Below are 18,427 nucleotides of genomic sequence, written 5' to 3'. Positions count from 1 at the left end.
GTGATGGGTAGGTCCTGAGGGCAGGGGAGAAGGGGTGAGAAGGCCTCAAGAATGGGGTAAGACAAAGAAAGTGGGTGAAAGGAGGAAACACAGAGAAGTGGTTACTAATGTTAGTGAAATTATTGTTCCTGCCGCCAAACTGGAGACTGCGCAAGCCACTCTCTTTCCATTTCAGAGGTTGAGGATAGCCTTTGACTGCAGGGTCTATCTTTGGGCATGGTCCTGTTTTGCCAATTGAGGTATCCTCCTGAAATAACTGCCTAACATTGCAGATCACCTGGTGGGACACACCAAAGATACCTGGGAAGAAATGAGGAGATGCTTGGGGTTGGAGGTCTGCCGGTTTGTGTGAGTGGGAGTTTGGGAAAGAGGCTCATCTTACCATTGCTTTATTCTGTTCTGCTGTTATAATTGTTGCTTATGGGTGTGCTACGTTGGCGTTGGAATGTGTGGTGACACTTGTGGGCTGCTCCCAGCACATCATTAAGTATGGTGGTGTTAACATAATGGATGCATCTCTTTGTAAAGTATTTCCATGCAGATGTGATAATAAACCTGAATCTGAAATCCTAATTGGAAATCTGATTATTCATGAGTAATGTCTCTGGTTACCTGCATTTTGCACAAACAACTTTCAGCATTTCTCACAAATTTCCTGTTAAAAACACTGGCACATTAACCCTTGATTCTTACCGAACTTAATAGATTGTGTCAGTCCGGGGTCCAAGGGAACATCGGTGTCTGTGAGGGTTATCACGCTGAGGAGTGTTGTGTGGCAGTTCCGTTGGAGACCAACCCAGAGTCAGCTCAGTGACTCTGAAGACCCTATGGAAGCGGACAAAGATATTGTATTTATAGTGTTTTTTTTTCCCAATCTCAAAGTTCCCTGACAATAAAGCTGGTGTGGTCACTGCTCCTACGTAGAGCACAGTCAAATCTCAAACAGAAATAGGGTGGTGGGTGGACTGTTCCAGTGGCATGAAGGACACGGAGGACAATTCCTATGATCAATGTGTGGTGAACTACATATACCTGTCTGGACACGCCCCCGCTGACTGCTCCTGTGGCTCCTCCCACAGACCCCGGTATAAAGGCGATTGAGGCCTGAGCCCGGCCTCATTCTCCAGGATGTAGTACGGTGGTCAACTACTGCTTGTTCTTTCTTCCAGTCAATAAAAGCCGATATCTCAAAAAAAAAGCTGAGGTGGTGGAGGGCAGACATGGACATGAGTTCATTTCTGGAAGATCATTGTTCACTGTCACCGTTGTCATCTCAATATTTTCCTGGCAGAAGGTTCTGTGCTCATGTCTGTTCAAGCAACATCTGAATCCATACCCCTTGGATGACGAGGCTGACCTGCAAGGTCATTCCAAATAGTCTCATCCCTCCATATATAATTGTACCATAAAACATTGGAGTAGAATTAGGCTATTCAGCACAGAGTCTGCTCCATGGTTCAATCATGGCTGATTTATTTTCCATCTCAATCTTATTCTCCTGCCTTCACCCCATAACTTTTGATGCCCTTACTAATTAAGAGCCTATCAACCTCTGTTTAAATATACCCAATGATTTGGACTCCATAACCATCTGTGGTAATGAACTCCACAGATTCAACACCCTAATTTCTGTTCTAAAGGGACATCCTTGTACTCCAAGGCTTTGCCCTCTGGTCCTAGACTTCCCCGCTATTAGAAATACCCTCTCTGCATCCACTCTATCTAGGCTTTTTCACTATTTAGTATATTTCAATTCCTCTTCATTCTCTCCTAAACTCCAGTGAGTACAGGCCCTGAGCCATTAAATGCTTCTCATACATTAACCCTTTCATCCACAGGATAATTCTCATAAACCTCTCCTTGACCCTAGCCAATGCCAGCACATTCCTTCTTACGGGCTCAGCTCCAGTCACAGCTCATGGAAAGCACAGATTGTTGTACTTGTGAACATGACCTCTGTGTGGTATCAACCAGCAACCCCATGGGCCATGGGAGGATCAGTTAACTCAACAATCACACACTACCAAAGTACGAACTGCATACAGAATCCCAGGAAAACTTTGGCATTTGGAGAAGTTCCAACAGGTAACTTAAGTTGCAGAATAAACTCTTCTTCTTAAAAAAAAGCTGCAACATTTGAAAGCAACATCCATCATCAAGGACTTCCACCATCCAGGCCATGCTCTTTTCTTACTACCGTCATTGGGTAGGAGGTACAAGAGCCTTAGGTCCCACACCACCAGGTTCAGAAACAGTAATTATCCTACAATCATCAGACTCCTGAACTGACATGGATAACTTCATTCACCTCAACACTGAACTGATTCTACAACCTGTAGACTCACTTTCAAGGACTCTACAATTCAGCATTATTTATTTACATGGGACAAATGCGTGGGACAACAAAGATTTTGCTTCCTGAATACTTCTGGGTGCATCTTATGGTTTTTGGGCTGCTGGTCATAAAACTTCCCATGTCATTTCTCTAGCATGCAGAGTTTTGTTTGGAATCACTGATACAGGCTTTTCCCGCAATCTGAAGGTAGAGCGTTCCTATGAACCCGTTTGTAATCCGAAATGTCGTAAAGCGAAGAAGCAATTACCATTAATTTATATGGGAAAATTTTTGAGCGTTCTCAGACCCAAAAAAACCTACCAAATCAAAGCAAATAACACATAAAACCTAAAATAACACTAACATATAGTAAAAGCAGGAATGATATGATAAATTTATACCCTATATAAAGTAGAAATATTGTAGGTACGGTGTAGTTTCACTTATCAAATTTGGGAAGGCAGCGAGCCAAAATCGATTTGGAGAAAAAAAAAATCGGCATCTACATGCATACATATGCACATGCGTATGCACATACACGAATGCGCAAACAACTGCCCGCACAAGGCTTCACAGTCATTGTAGTCTTTCTCGGGGCAAACACACGTATAAAGCGGGCGTCTTTTTCTCGTAAAAGTGAAAATCCTCTTTGGTTTGCGAAAACAGGTACTAATGTAAGTCTTTCGTAACAGCGAGTTGTCATAAATCAAACGTTCAAAAAGCGGGGGCCACCTGCATTTGTTATTTCATTTCATAATTCAAGTCAGCTGGTGGCGTAGTGGCATCAGTGCTGGACTTCGGGGTGACAGGTCCCAAGTTCAAATCCAGCCGGCTCCCATTAAGAGCTGGTGATCTCTTAAAATAAACTCACCCAGCAGAAGGCAATGGCAAACCACTGCTGTAACTTGCCTAGTACGCGATTTCCTAATACGTCAGAGCAGCGTGGAAGGAAATCATCTGCAACCTGGAAATAATTCTGGATGTGACCTACCTTAATTCAAGTCAGAATAACTGATGCCAAGATAAAGGAAGATATTTTTGTTGGTCGACAAATCAAACAGGTCATCAATGACAGGCAATTCGAAGAACTTCTAGTGGGACCGGAGAAAAATTGCATGGAAGGCATTCAAGGATGTTGTTGAATATTTTCTTGGCAACTACAGAGCACCGAACTATGTGCAGCTGGTTCATCACATGCTTCAAGCATACTAAACCATGAAGTGCAACATGTCACTAAAGATTCAGTTTCTGCATTCCCATTTAGACTTCTTCCCTGCAAATCTTGGCGCTGTCAGTGATGAGCGTGGTGAAAGGAAAGGGCGGTCATGGAGAAACGATATCAGGGCATTTGGAATCCATCAATGCTGGCCAATTATTGTTAGACACTCAGGCGAGAAGCCTCAGAAACTGATTACAAATGAAAATCATCAACAAAATATTCTTAGCTTTGTCGAATTATTGCAAAACGTCAGCACCATTATGTAATTAAATGCATTATATTCAATAACAGTTAATTTGTTGTTTCTCCAAATTGCTACATAATACAAGTAGACTGAAATTACATTTGTGTTCAGCTTCAAACCATCTATTATAAACAAAAAAAATCTGAGAAAGCAACCCTTCTGAAAAATAATGTTGTCCTGTGTTATTACTTGTTCAATTTGTCTTCTTTTGCACGCTGATTATTTGTCAGTCTTTGTTATTTACAGTTTTTCTAAATTCTACTGTATTTCTTTATTTTCCTGTAAATACCTGCAAGAAAACGAATCTCCAGGTTGTACATGGTGATGTATACACTACATACTTCGATAATAAATCTACTCCAAACTTTGACTGCTCCTTGAATAGCTGACGTTGTCTTCTGGAAATTAGAAATAAGATACTCCAAAGGAGAATCAGTGCTCACAAAAGTTCTACGTGGCTGTTTATTTGCAGAGAGTGGGCAGTAAATATACACACAGATGTGAGGTTCTCTGCAGTCAAAAAGCCTGATGGTGCCTCCCGTGCAGAGCTTCCATTAAAGGCCACTGGGTCAAACACAGGAGGCACAAACTCTTGGAAAGCAATGCGTGTGGTGTAGTGGTTAGTGCAATTGCATTGCAGTGTCAACGATCACCAATCAGGGTTCGATTCCCTCCAGCACCTGTGAGGAGTTTGAGTGTTCTCCCTGTGACCACACGGGTTTCCTCTGGGTTCTCTAGTTTCCTCCCACAATCCAAAGACATATGGGTCAGGGTAAACTAAATTGAGGCAGACCTAAAACTGTTCCATGACCACAAGCCCATCCATACCTCCAGTGACAATTCTTGCTCAGCCAGTCTTGAAGGCTTTCGGCTCGAAACATAAATTGTCCATTTCCTCATGCCCAACCTGCTCAGTTCCTCCAGTGCTGTCTGAGTCAGCATTAGTAATTTCCCATCTGGCTCATTAGCACGGATTCCAATCCCACTCTAGTTCCAGTCTGGACTCCTCCAAAAGTTGGCAGCTCTGAACTACATTCCAGGCAGGGGTCCCACACCCTATTATGGGAGGGCTCCTTTGATCTCATCTCCTAGCAAAAAGTTGAATCAGGGCTCCTGTAAGTTTGTTCTGGTGAACACCTGTCCTACCGAATCCTGGAGCCAATACTCAGAGGTCAGTGAATTTCAGAGGGCAAAGCCAAAGGATGAAGTCAAAAAACACAGCGAGTTCAGAGGTGAAGACCCAAAGGTCGAAGATCCTGTGTTAGCTTTTCAGGAGATTGAAGGTCCAACATCTGCAAGTCTGTGAGTCTGGGGATAAGGACTGGTGGCCTGAAGGCAGCCTGTCCTGGGCCTGCAGTTGGAGGTGCATGTGTGTATGTGAAAGTGACAGTGGGTGGGAAAGGGGCTTGGTTTACTGTTTGTGTTGTTCTGTTGAACATTATGGACATGCTACATTGGCGCCAGAATGCGTCGTGACATATGTGGGCTACCCCTCATCACATCCCCAGACTGTGTTGGTTGTTGACGCAAAAGAACACATTTCAATGTATGTTTTGAAGTTTCGATGTGCATGCAGCAAGTAAAGCTCACCTTTGAGCTTTTTACAGTTTGGCTATTTCTTTCCCATTACAAAGTCGAAGAGCAAAGAGATCCTGTATACAGAAGTCATGGAGTGCACTCAGGAGAGGGAAGATGGCAGAAACACAGCTTGATTACCTATTGGTTGCTTTCCTGTTGTTGAAGATAGGATACACAAAACCTAAGCACTCATAATAATCCACAAATGGAGGACTGGAAAAGGAAAAACTCTGTGATCATACAGCGGTAATTGATTTGGCCTTTAAGGTGGCTGTAGACTTGAAAGTTGGTGGGGAGTTTACATTGCAATGCTTCCAGAGGTGGGAGCTGGGTCCCATCTCTCCTCTCCACACCCCCCAAACCCCTGCCACCACTTCTAAGTTTGCTGTGACCTAGAAGAGTCCCTCTTGCCAAGTGTCACTTTGTCATTTCAAGTTTGAAGATTGTTTATTGTTATTTATTTATTTTTATTTAGAGATACAGCATGAAACAAATGGGCCCTTGGCCCTTTGAGCTGTGTCGCCCTACAATACTCTGATTTAATCCTACCTAATCTCAGGACAATTTTATAATGACCGATTAATCTACCAGCTGGTATGCCTTTGGACTGTGGGAGGAAACCAGAGCACCCAGAGAAAACCCACGGGGTAATGGGGAGAACGGACGAAGTCCTTACAGGCAGCAACAGGAATTGAACCCGGGTCACCTGTACTGTAAAGCATAACACTCCAGTGCCACCCCTCTTCAGTACAAGAGAGAAGAACAAATTTATTATTACTCAAGATTTAATGCAACATAAAAACACAATAAGCATGAAGAACATAATAAAAGAACAAAAAATTGACAATAAATTTAAAAATGTAAGCAATCCTATAAAACACAATGTACAAGGAACTGTTAAATACGTAGACTGATTGTATACACATAAAGTGACACTAGTTGATGTCTATGTAGTGGTGATGGGGATTGGTCAGATGGGTTAATGGGTGGAGGTTGATCAGCCTGATGGCTTGAGGGAAGTAACGGTTTTTTGTCTGGTGGTCCTGGAATGGTTGCTGTGCAGTCACTTCCCTGATGGGAGTGGGACAAGCAGTCCATGAGCAGGGTGGCTGGGTGGGATCCTTCATAATATTGTTGGCCTTTTTCTGGGACTTCTCTGGATATATACACTGACTGACCACTTCATTAGGTGCACCTTTACACCTGCTCATTATTGCAAGTATCTAATCTGTCAATCATGTAGCAGCAACTCAGTGCATAAAAGCATGCAGACATGGTCAAGAGGTTCAGTTGTTGTTCAGACCAAACATCAGAATGGGGAGGAAGTATGATCTAAGTGACTTTGACAGTGGAATGATTGTTGGTGCCAGACAGGGTGGTGTGAATGTCTCAGAGAAGGGAGATCTCCTGGGATTTTCACACACGCAGCAATCTTTAGAGTTTACAGAGAATGGTGCAAAAACAAAAACATCCAGTAAGTGGTAGAAAACGCCTTGTTGAGGAGAATGGGCAGACTGGTTCAAGCTGACAGGTATTGGACAGTAACTCAAATAGCCACGCGTAACAACAGTGGTGTGCAGAAGAGCATCTCTGAATGCACAACACGTCAAACCTTGAATTGGATGGGTGACAGCTGCAGAAACCACACCTGGATTCACTCTTGTGCTTGGAGTGGTCACTGAGTGTATGTCCTTGATGGTGGGTAGGCTGGTGTTGGTGATGCGGTGGTGGTCCCTGTCAGAGTCACCTCACATTTAGATATCCAGTCAAGATGGCATCAGGCGACATCCTCCAGATAGTCCATGGAACTGTTTCTTTCACTTCTTTTACGTCTTCTTTTTATTTTAAATGTCTTTCTGGCACGGTGTGAGCCTGTGACCTAGAGTTTGAAGATTGATTGGGCAGTCCAGTGCTTTGCTGTCTCCAAGAAGACTCCAGCAGGCGAACGACCTCCAGACCTAGCAACTTAAAGATGGGGGCACGAGCCACAATCAACACAATCGCAATCGCTGATTAAAGTGCGAGGAAGATTGAAAGATTGAGGCAAATACGGAAGGTGAGCGAGGGTTCAGCACCGTCTACCAGCCTCTCACTCGCTGCTCCTGAGGGAAGGCCCATGATTTTGAAGGATGGCTCTCTCTCACTTGGTGCTGTTGGAGAATAGTACTGAAGTTCTGACTCTGTGATTTATGGATTAGACTGTAATTCAATTGGACTCTTACAGTTCTAACTTCTATTTTCTGTGTTTTTGTTGCTTCTTTCTTGTTGCCATTTGCACGATTTGTTTTTTTGTGTATTGGGTTGGCGTTGACGTTCATGTTGCCAGCTTCCGTGGCTTTCTGTCTGGAGAAAACAAATCTCGGAGTTGTATACTGCATACATACTTTGATAATAATAAATATTCTCTGAATGTTGAGATAGTCCTGCACCTAGCGTCATTGTTTGTACGTACTACCAGTCCATGTACATAAACTAATCTCATGTATACATGGCCACACGCAACAATGACTTGTGATTTATAGGATTGCTTTTTCATTTATACCTACTGTGGTTTTTATATGACTATTGTGTTTTTTATGCTGCATCAGGTCCGAAGTACTGGAGAATGGCAATACACAATCTAGAATCTTGGACGGGGCTGAGCGTGAAAGCTATCTTGGGGCCCTCCTCTCTTACTTTCTGTCACCATCTCTTCTCTCTTTGCTTCTTTGAAGAAATTCCAGACATTTTTTCCTGCAAAGTGTTGAGACTTCACACTGTGCAAAAGAATCCCGGACTTGCACCCGTCAGACCCTTGAAGCACCATCCAGTTACTGTGTGGGAGTCCAGCTGCAAAATTATGTTTAAATGTGACCTCTACCCTCGAAGAACAGCGGCTTTATTACACACAGATGTCAAATGTAAATGAAGTTCCTGGCTTGTTGACTGTGCACCAGCACTGCTACCGAGTTTATTACATATAAGGCTTCCTCTACCCCCCCCCCCCAAGTAAACAAGAGAGAGAAAATCAGAATCATTAAAATCACAGTTATACAGCCATCCAACCCAACTGGTCCACGCTGACCAGGATGACAGCCCAAGCTAGACCCATTTGCCCCTGTATGGCCCATAACCTTCTGAACCTTTCCTATCCATGTACCTGTCTGTCCAACTCTCTTACAAAAGTTGTTATTGTACCTGTCTCAATAACTTCCTCTGGGAGATCATCTCATATACAGATCATCATCTGTGTAAAAAAAAAAGTTGCCTGTCTGGTTCCTATTAAATCTTTCCCCTCTCAATTTAAATCATAAATAGCATGTTCTTAATTCCCCAACCCTGGGAAAAACACTGTGTACTTTCACCCTGTCTATGTCTCTCATAACTCATACACATAGAGACATTAACTCCCAGTCTCCTACACGCCAATGGATAAAGTCCTAGCCTATCCAGTTTTTTTTTCTCTCTCACACACACAGACACACCACACACACACACAAACAGACACATGCATGTACACGTGTGCACACATATACACACCACTCTACTCAGTTTTATTTCTGACATCACAAATATCATCGACTGAACTGTCCTCGGGGAAAGAATTTTACTTTATAAAGTAGTACAATCAGGATGAATGACTGAACTGTTTCAAGATGACAGAAGGTACTTCATGGTGTAGATATATTAATTTTATATGAGAGAGAGAAACAGAGACAGAGAGAACATTTTCTCGCATGAGACACCAAAATAGGGCATGATAAATGGGAGGCATTAATAAATCCAGAGCAGAAGAAACTGAAGAATGGTAGGAATGTGGTGCCATACTGCTTGGCTCAAAGTGAATAATGTGAGATAAACACATCAGGATAAAGTGAAGATTATAAGAGATGTCAAGGTGAGGAGAGGAGCTGGTGTAGAGCACCTGTACCAACACCAAGCAACTTTGAACCTCTATGCTGTACATATCATAAAATCCTGCTTGCAAACTTCCTCTAACATAAAATTTGAATTTAAGAATCAATCACTCTGATAATTCATGGACTTGGATCTCAAAGTGCTGAAGCCATTAATTCCCGAAACTCTGGAATAAAGCAACTTAATTTGGTGCTGTCAACCCAGCCCTGGTGTTCATGAACATGAAAGAAACTCCAATTATATTGACCTGATGACCAAATTATTTATTTTTAGCCAGTTCACCCAATCCCCTCAAAGCAAAAGTAATGCTGTAACCCTTTCTTTGTTTGGGTTGAGTGTCCACCACTATGGGAACAGGCAGGGTCACACACAGCAGATTCCAGCTTCAAACATCTTGCCAACACTGCACCAGCAACAAAAAGGTCTTTATACAGCAAGAAGCCAACAGCTGGAACAAATAAGCTCAGGGACCAGGGCAGACATGTGGAGAATGAAGGCAGGAAGCAGTCTATGTGACTGAGGAAAAGGGACATGAGAGTTCAGCACAGGGACAGATCACCATCACACAAGGAGTGAAATTTCCACATGCCTGATTGCTTCAGTTCTGGGGTCTTTTCATTGCTACTTTCCTCCCCCCTCGCCGCACCCAATCAGGGCTGTTTGATAGGAAAATCCTGCAACGTGAGCATCATATTAACTTGTTTCTTCCAGCTCCTCGTGACTGAACTGAGCGGAGTCACTGGTGTAACAGGAACAGAATCTGTTTGTGCATTGACTCGACAGTCCTCTGAAAGAACGGAATTCAAAATGCAAGGGAATTTTGAGAGCAGTAATACAAACACACAGAGAGACATGTAAACACAGATGCAGTTATATACGCACATATACACACAAAGTACAGAGACCACATCCCTTACTGTGACACACTTCGATACACCCCACACCACTCACTGTGACACTCTCCAACACACCCTACACCCCTCACTGTGACACTCTCCGACACACCCCACTCCCCTCACTGTGACACTCTCCGAGACACCCCACACCCCTCACTGTGACACTCTCCGACACTCCCCACACCCCTCACTGTCACACTCTCCGACACACCCCACTCCCCTCACTGTGACACTCTCCGACACTCCCCACCCCCCTCACTGTCGCACTCTCTGACACACCCCACTCCCCTCACTGTGACACTCTCCGACACTCCCCACACCCCTCACTGTCACACTCTCCGAGACACCCCACACCCCTCACTGTGACACTCTCCGAGACACCCCACGCCCCTCACTGTAACACTCTCCGAGACACCCCACGCCCCTCACTGTAACACTCTCCAACACACCCCACACCCCTCACTGTGACACTCTCCGAGACACCCCACAACCCTCACTGTGACACTCTCCGACACACCCCACTCCCCTCACTGTAACACTCTCCAACACACCCCACTCCCCTCACTGTGACACTCTCCGAGACACCCCACACCCCTCACTGTGACACTCTCCGACACACCCCACTCCCCTCACTGTGACACTCTCCGACACTCCACACACCCCTCACTGTCACACTCTCCGAGACACCCCACACCCCTCACTGTTACACTCCGACACTCCCCACTCCCCTCACTGTCACACTCTCCGACACTCCCCACTCCCCTCACTGTGACACCCTCCGACACACCCCACACCCCTCACTGTCACACTCTTCGACTCTCCCCACTCCCCTCACTGTCACACTCTCCGACACACCCCACTCCCCTCACTGTCACACTCTCTGACACACCCCACACCCCTCACTGTGACACTCTCCGACACACCCCACACCCCTCACTGTCACACTCTTCGACTCTCCCCACTCCCCTCACTGTCACACTCTCCGACACACCCCACACCCCTCACTGTGACATTCTCCGACACACCCCACTCCCCTCACTGTCACACTCTCTGACACACCCCACTCCCCTCACTGTGACACTCTCTGACACACCCCACTCCCCTCACTGTCACACTCTCTGACACACCCCACACCCCTCACTGTGACACTCTCTGACACACCCCACTCCCCTCACTGTCACACTCTCTGACACACCCCACACCCCTCACTGTGACACTCTCAGACACGCCCCACTCCCCTCACTGTGACACTCTCCGACACTCCCCACTCCCCTCACTGTGACACTCTCCGACACACCCCACTCCCCTCACTGTGACACTCTCCGACACACCCCAAACCCCTCACTGTGACACTCTCTGACACACCCCACTCCCCTCACTGTCACACTCTCCGACACACCCCACTCCCCTCACTGTGACACTCTCCGACACACCCCAAACCCCTCACTGTGACACTCTCTGACACACCCCAATCCCCTCACTGTCACACTCTCCGACACACCCCAATCCCCTCACTGTGACACTCTCCGAGACACCCCACTCCCCTCACTGTGACATTTTCCAACACTCCACACTCCCCTCACTGTGACACTCTCCGAAACTCCCCACTGCCCTCACTGTCACACTCTCTGACACTCCCCACACCCCTCACTGTCGCACTCTCCGAAACATCCCACTCCCCTCACTGTGACACTCTCCGACACGCCCAGACCCCTCACTGCCACACTCTCCGAGACACCCCACTCCCCTCACTGTTACACTCCGACACTCCCCACTCCCCTCACTGTCACACTCTCCGACACTCCCCACTCCCCTCACTGTGACACCCTCCGACACACCCCACACCCCTCACTGTCACACTCTTCGACTCTCCCCACTCCCCTCACTGTCACACTCTCCGACACACCCCACTCCCCTCACTGTCACACTCTCTGACACACCCCACACCCCTCACTGTGACACTCTCCGACACACCCCACACCCCTCACTGTCACACTCTTCGACTCTCCCCACTCCCCTCACTGTCACACTCTCCGACACACCCCACACCCCTCACTGTGACATTCTCCGACACACCCCACTCCCCTCACTGTCACACTCTCTGACACACCCCACTCCCCTCACTGTGACACTCTCTGACACACCCCACTCCCCTCACTGTCACACTCTCTGACACACCCCACACCCCTCACTGTGACACTCTCTGACACACCCCACTCCCCTCACTGTCACACTCTCTGACACACCCCACACCCCTCACTGTGACACTCTCCGACACACCCCACTCCCCTCACTGTGACACTCTCAGACACGCCCCACTCCCCTCACTGTCACACTCTCCGACACTCCCCACCCCCCTCACTGTGACACTCTCCGACACGCCCCACTCCCCTCACTGTGACACTCTCCGACACTCCCCACCCCCCTCACTGTCGCACTCTCTGACACACCCCACTCCCCTCACTGTGACACTCTCCGAGACACCCCACACCCCTCACTGTGACATTCTCCGACACACCCCACACCCCTCACTGTGACACTCTCCGACACACCCCACTCCCCTCACTGTGACACTCTCCGACACACCCCACACCCCTCACTGTCACACTCTCCGAGACACCCCACTCCCCTCACTGCCACACTCTCCGAGACACCCAACTCCCCTCACTGTCACACTCTCTGACACACCCCACTCCCCTCACTGTGACACTCTCAGACACGCCCCACTCCCCTCACTGTGACACTCTCCGACACTCCCCACCCCCCTCACTGTCGCACTCTCTGACACACCCCACTCCCCTCACTGTGACACTCTCCGAGACACCCCACACCCCTCACTGTGACATTCTCCGACACGCCCACTCCCCTCACTGTGACACTCTCCGACACTCCCCACCCCCCTCACTGTCGCACTCTCTGACACACCCCACTCCCCTCACTGTGACACTCTCCGAGACACCCCACACCCCTCACTGTGACATTCTCCGACACGCCCACTCCCCTCACTGTGACACTCTCTGACACACCCCACACCCCTCACTGTGACACTCTCTGACACACCCCACTCCCCTCACTGTCACACTCTTCGACTCTCCCCACTCCCCTCACTGTGACACTCTCCGAAACACTCCACTCCCCTCACTGTGACATTCTCCGACGCGCCCCACTCCCCTCACTGTCACACTCTCTGACACACCCCACACCCCTCACTGAGACACTCTCAGACACGCCCCACTCCCCTCACTGTGACACTCTCTGACACACCCCACACTGTGACACTCTCAGACACGCCCCACTCCCCTCACTGTGACACTCTCCGACACTCCCCACCCCCCTCACTGTCGCACTCTCTGACACACCCCACTCCCCTCACTGTGACACTCTCCGAGACACCCCACACCCCTCACTATCACACTCTCCGACACGCCCACACCCCTCACTGCCACACTCTCCGAGACACCCCACTCCCCTCACTGTCACACTCTCCGACACGCCCACACCCCTCGATGTGACACTCTCCGACACACCCCACTCCCCTCACTGTCACACTCTCCGAGACACCCCACTCCCCTCACTGTGACATTTTCCAACACTCCACACTCCCCTCACTGTGACACTCTCCGACACTCCCCACTCCCCTCACTGTCACACTCTCCGAAACTCCCCACACCCCTCACTGTGACATTCTCCGACACACCCCACACCCCTCACTGTGACACCCTCCGAAACACCCCACTCCCCTCACTGTGACACCCTCCGAAACACCCCACTCCCCTCACTGTCACACTCTCCGACACGCCCAGACCCCTCACTGCCACACTCTCCGAGACACCCCACTCCCCTCACTGTAACACTCTCCGAGACACCCCACTCCCCTCACTGTAACACTCCGACACTCCCCACTCTCCTCACTGTCACAATCTCCGACACTCCCCACTCCCCTCACTGTGACACTCTCTGACACACCCACACCCCTCACTGTCACACTCTCCGACACACCCACACCCCTCACTGTCACACTCTCCGACACACCCCACACCCCTCACTGTCACACTCTCCAACACACCCACACCCCTCACTGTCACACTCTCCGAGACACCCCACACTCCTCACTGCCACACTCTTCGACTCTCCCCACTCCCCTCACTGTGACACCCTCCGACACACCCCACACCCCTCACAGTGACATTCTCCGACACACCCCACTCCCCTCACTGTCACACTCTCCGACACACCCCACTCCCCTCACTGTCACACTCTCCGACACACCCCACTCCCCTCACTGTCACACTCTCTGACACACCCCACACCCCTCACTGTGACACTCTCTGACACACCCCACGCCCCTCACTGTCACACTCTCTGACACACCCCACGCCCCTCACTGTCACACTCTCTGACACACCCCACGCCCCTCACTGTCACACTCTCTGACACACCCCACACCTCTCACTGTGACACTCTCCGAGACACCCCACACCCCTCACTGTCACACTCTCCGACACGCCCCACACCCCTCACTGTGACATTCTCCGACACACCCCACACCCCTCACTGTCACACTCTCTGAGACACCCCACTCCCCTCACTGTGACACTCTCCGACACACCCACACCCCTCACTGTGACACTCTCTGACACTCTCCACACCCCTCACGTTCACACTCTCCGACACACCCACACCCCTCGATGTGACACTCTCTGACACACCCCACTCCCCTCACTGTGACACTCTCCGAAACTCCCCACACCCCTCACTGTGACACCCTCTGACACTCCCCACTCCCCTCACTGTCACACTCTCCGACACACCCCACTCCCCTCACATTCACACTCTCTGACACACCCCACTCCCCTCACCGTCACACTCTCCGACACACCCCACACCCCTCGCTGTGACACTCTCCGACACACCCCACTCCCCTCACATTCACACTCTGACACACCCCACACCCCTCACTGTGACACTCTCCGACACACCCCACACCCCTCACTGTGACACTCTCCGACACTCCCCGCACCCCTCACTGTGACACCTTCTGGCATATACCGATAGTTATCTAATCCTCAACATACCCAATGCCTTGCCCTCACTGTAACACTCTTACAAATTGTTAAGTAATACTTGACATACTTGATTTCTGCAGACATGTTATGCTGTTGTTCATGAAATGTATTTACTACAGATCCCTTACACACCTATAGCAAGAGAGAAATTATTCTGCTTCTTAAACAGGCTCAAATTTATTTATATACTTTGCAGTTAAAGAGAGCTTGATTCCAGAGGAAAAATGTAAGGAAAGCCCATAAATAACCCGCTTGGAGGAGGTTTGAAGTTGAAGGGACACACGGGCCAAATGCCCCTTCTTCCTTTTCCCTCTGTACATGTTATTGTTGGATAACAGTCTGTCCTTCAGTACAACCCTCCACACTCAAATGTTCACAATAACAATTTCCTTATTAAAGACCAACACATTTCTAGTGTTCCTGCACAGACTGGAGCACTTCCTCCAAAAGCACTCTACGCATCAATACTTTCTTAGAAGTTTGCAGAGTTGGCATGTCACTTAAAACTTTGACCAAGTTGAGAATATCTGTTTGCATCATATCCTGCCCAGGGATGGGAATGGCTACAAAAAGTGGGGGATACCGTCCAGTCCCGTCCATCACAGGAGGAAACATCCCCATTATTGAGCACGATTGAGTGGAGTGCTGCCATGGGAAAGCAGCACCCATATCAAGGACCCCCACCATCCAGGCCATGCCCCCTGCTCGCTGCTGCCACTGGGCAGCAGGTATTTCTTTACTTCCCTGTAAATGCCTGAAAGAAAATGAATCTCAAGATAGCACATAGTTAATTATTAACTATATATTATTTATATATATTTAATTATAAATAATAATACTATATATTATTAATTATATGTAATAATTTGACTTTGAATCAATTTGACTTTGGAGAGAGACAGCAGCAGGAAGTTTGATTAGCTTGCCACAACATCATGGGGCTGCTAGGGGACCTCTAGAGACCTTATAGAAGTTAGAAGTTTGTAAGATTATGAGAGTTATAGAGTGTCAATATCTTTATCCCATGGTTGAACTGTCTAATACCAGACAGCAGGCAATTCAGATGAGAGGGGGTTGCAAATGAAATGTGTGGGCAAGTTGGTTTTTGAACACAGAGTGGTGTGTGTGTGGAACTTCCAGGGTTGGTAGTGGAGGCAGATACAACAGCGGCGTTTCAGAGTCTCTTAGACAGGCACACGAATACACAGGGAATGGAGGAGTATGGACATTGTGTAGGCAAAAGGGATTAGCTTAGTTGGATGCTAAATAACTGGTTAATTAGTTTGGCACAAGATCATGGGCATGTTCCTGTGGTGTTCTACGTGAGTAGAAGTGAGATGACGCAAGATGCGAGAAGTCAGCTTTCATCATACTCTCTGCCCATGCTTTTCTAAGCTTGATGTAATGGAGGGCAACCCCTCCTTTTGATGTGGGACTTAAAATGAAGCATCACCCAAGACGCCCACAGCCTCTAATCATCACGTCCTATAGTTCTGATAATTACCAGTTTCTCAAATGTGCAAGTGCAAGTCATTTCTGCCTGCAGAGCTTCCTCCTCACCGCCAGCTTCTGAATATCCAATGTTACGTTTACGCAGCACTCAGGCTGGTTAAGCCGCAGCCTGAGCTCTGTGTACAGTGTTGGTCACCACATTAAATATGTGATTACACAGGAGAGGATGGTGAAGAGATTTACAGCGATGTTGCCAGGACTGGAAAACTGCAGCAATGGACAGAGCTGGGTAAGCTATGTGTGGCCACACTCGCAGGCTGCCCCCTGCACATCCTTAGGATTTTACTTTTTTTTAAATTTATTTAGAGCAGGGGTGGGCAAACTTTTTGACTTGAGGGCCACAAAGGGTTCTAAAATTTGACAGGGGGGCCGGACCAGGAGCAGATGGACGGAGTGTTTTGGTAATACACCTCATAAGAGAAAATAAAATATCATGGGATATGTAGAAAACATGTGCTTTAATTTCAATTGAAAATGAACACATGCATTACAACAAAATACCTGTCTTTGAAGTCCCATGGTATTTAGCTATTTATTGAAATGACTTTTAAAACACTGAAAATTAAATGAATAAAATACAGCTTTTTTTAAATAGTAACAGTTATTATTTTAAAGCACTGAAAATTCTGTTATCCTTCAAGATATTATCATCATCACTCTCCTCCCGACTGTCTTTATTTCAAAAACGGTAGGAGATGCAGGTCTACTTGTCCTGCTCCTTCTTATTCAATTGTCCCCTGTGCCAAAACTCAACAACGACCAGCACAAGGACAGAACAGTGACAGCGCGCCAGTATGCGGAGCGCGTTATTTGATCTGGAGTGCATTTTTTATTTTGAGAACGTACGTGCACCTGTGCACTACTCATGTCCATCACTTAACAGAAATGACATGTAACATGTAAGGCTTATTGAAAAAAATATTTTCAAATGCATTTTTTACATAACACAACGAAGAAACTTATTTTTAATTTCAGTGGGAACAGTGTTGTTGGTCTCCCTTTTTAGCCAGTGCATCAAAGTCTGGATTTAGTTTCGTTGTGGCGATTCTCAGGATGGATCTGAGGTGTTGGTCAGTTAACTTGGATCTGTGGCTGGCTTTGTTGATGTTCATGACGCTGAACGCCTGTTCACACAAATAGGTCGAGCCAAACAAAGAGTAAAGCGCAAATGTGGAGTAATACGCTGCACCTCAACAAAGGTCAATGTGTAGCGGTGTGCTACATGCAGCGCTAAAATTACGACACGGAGTCGGTAACTGCAGTCGAAGAAAAAAAACTTTATTTGAAATCCCCAGCCTCACTTTAAGCCTCCCTCAACCTGCCCCCTGTGGCGCAGAGGCTCCAAAGCTCTGTGCTCGCAAATCCCCGCAGGCTATCTCCCTTAGCCGGAAGCTGGCTAATTGTGAGCCGGTTCGGACGTGCCAGGAAATGGGTCGCCACAAATGTATATAGAGTGCGTCATCTGTTGGGAAAACGCCAGAATTGCGGGGAAAAAAACGTTAACAAGGTTTATTAATATAATTTCATCAAGTTCTGCGGGCCGGATTAAAAAGCTTAACGGGCCGCACATGGCCCGCAGGCCTGACTTAGAGACACTGCGCTCTAACAGGCCTTTCAGGCCCTGCAAGCCTGTGCCGTCCAAACGCACCCATGTGACCCACATGTCTTTGGAATGTGGGA

General features: G+C 47.7%; 1 protein-coding gene across 7 annotated transcripts in view; it reads right to left on the bottom strand.

Annotated features, from left to right (window-relative positions):
- Window positions 1-18,427, bottom strand: part of kank2 (KN motif and ankyrin repeat domains 2) — a 223,291-nt gene that overhangs the window by 172,982 nt on the left and 31,882 nt on the right. For 3 of the 7 annotated variants that reach the window (XM_059991928.1, XM_059991926.1, XM_059991932.1), the window contains exon 2: window positions 694-825. The exons of the other annotated variants lie outside the window; for them this stretch is intronic. The gene's annotated coding sequence lies outside the window, so the exon portion shown is untranslated. The remainder of the gene's footprint in view (window positions 1-693; window positions 826-18,427) is intronic. 7 annotated transcript variants of the gene reach the window in all.

The sequence above is a fragment of the Hypanus sabinus genome, chromosome 16 (assembly GCF_030144855.1).
Source record: "Hypanus sabinus isolate sHypSab1 chromosome 16, sHypSab1.hap1, whole genome shotgun sequence".
In the NCBI taxonomy this organism is placed as follows: Eukaryota; Metazoa; Chordata; class Chondrichthyes; order Myliobatiformes; family Dasyatidae; genus Hypanus; species Hypanus sabinus.
Note: the sequence above shows the minus strand (reverse complement) of the source record. Positions and strands in the feature narration are given on the sequence as shown.